The sequence below is a fragment of the Hylobates moloch genome, unplaced genomic scaffold (genome assembly GCF_009828535.3).
Source record: "Hylobates moloch isolate HMO894 unplaced genomic scaffold, HMol_V3 SCAFFOLD_7, whole genome shotgun sequence".
NCBI classification, from domain to species: Eukaryota; Metazoa; Chordata; class Mammalia; order Primates; family Hylobatidae; genus Hylobates; species Hylobates moloch.
In genome coordinates this window covers 85,626,372-85,628,031 of record NW_026652282.1, presented here as the reverse complement: position 1 = coordinate 85,628,031, position 1,660 = coordinate 85,626,372, and positions in this window count along the sequence as shown.

Here is a 1,660-nt window from a genome sequence, read left to right as displayed (position 1 = left end):
AGGCTGGTCTTGAACTCCTGACCTCAGGTGATCCGCCTGCCTCGGCCCCCTAAAGTTCTGGGATTACAGGCATGAGCCACCGAGCCCGGCCCAGAGGTGGATCTTACAATAGGCCCACAGTGCTACTCCTCTTTCTGTGCCTCACTGGCTCAACTATTTCTATTGTCTTTCTCCAAATTGCTTGGATTTTTTAAGCAATTTACCTCCATGCTTCAAGTCTAAGCTTGAAATCAAGTAATAAATAGATGAAAGAAGAAAAATACGTGGACTTTATTCCTCATAAAGAAGATACTGGAGAAGATGACTTAGATTTGCTGGCATGTGGGCTTCCTATGAAGGATCCACAGAACTGAAAAAGATTTATCCACCAAGTAATGCCATGACAGGAAAATCATAAAGGCCAAGGACTGCAATGCATATCAAGCTGCTGTCTGGTGCAGGAGTCCTATGTGTTCCCATGGAAAGTAGCTTCCTTGCAAGGCTATTCCCTGTAGCAGGAGAAAGAGTTTCGAGATCTCTTCCTTCAGAAACACTTCTCAAAGTACGTAAATAACCCTTGTTCAGAATGAATACTCACTAAGCCAAAGCCAATCTCTGAGGCTTTCCCCATGGAGTCGTTTGTGACAACACTTTGTCAGTACCTTAATTCATGTGATTGCAATAGAGGCTCATCTCATGGAATTAGGTTCTAAATTCAAAGAGTAGGTTGAAAATCATATATTGTGATAGCTTCCATTGAAAATTCCTTCAAGAAGGAATTGACTAAATATTCAGAAATTTATACACACACACAAACAGAGACTATACTCAAAATTATTAATATAACAATGTCCCACCAAGCCTTCAAGGATAAGAGAATCCCTTTGATATCCAATGATCACAAAGTACAGAAAAAGGGGAAAAGTTCACCCAAACCATGTTTTAGATAACAATTTCTACCTAACGAATACCCCAAAAGAAACCATTTATTATCTCTCAGAAATTTGAGTGTTGACTGAGCTCAGCAACGTGTTTTCTGCTGCATGTGGTGTATGTTTCACGGGGCTGTGGGGCTACACTCCACTGGGACATCCAAGAGAGTTTACTCACATGAAGGACAATTGGTGCTGATGCCACCTGCAGCTCAGCTGGGGCTGCTTCCTGGAGGACCTTGGTTCAACACAGAGTCCCCATGTTTAGGGTAACCAGATAAAATAGAAGACATCCAGTTAAATCTAAATTCCAGATAAAAATGAATAATTTTTTAGTGTAAGTATGATGGTTAATTTTATGCATCAACTTGACTGGGCCATGGTACCCACATCATCATTATTCTAAGTGTTTCTGTAAGGATGGTTTTGGATGAGATTAACATTTAAATTAGTGGACGTTGAATAAAACAGACTGCCCTCTATAATGTGGGTGGTCCTCATCCAATCATCTGGAGACCTGAATAGAGCGATAATCTGACATCCCTGAGCAAAAGGGAATACTACTAACAGATAGCCTTCGGAGCTGAATTGCAACATTGGATCTGCCTTATTCTCCAGTCTGCAAGCCCACCCTACGGAGATCGGACTTTCAGCCTCCAATAATCATGTGAAACAGTTCCTTAAAATGAATCTCTATCTCATACACACACACACACACACACACACACACACACACACACACACACACA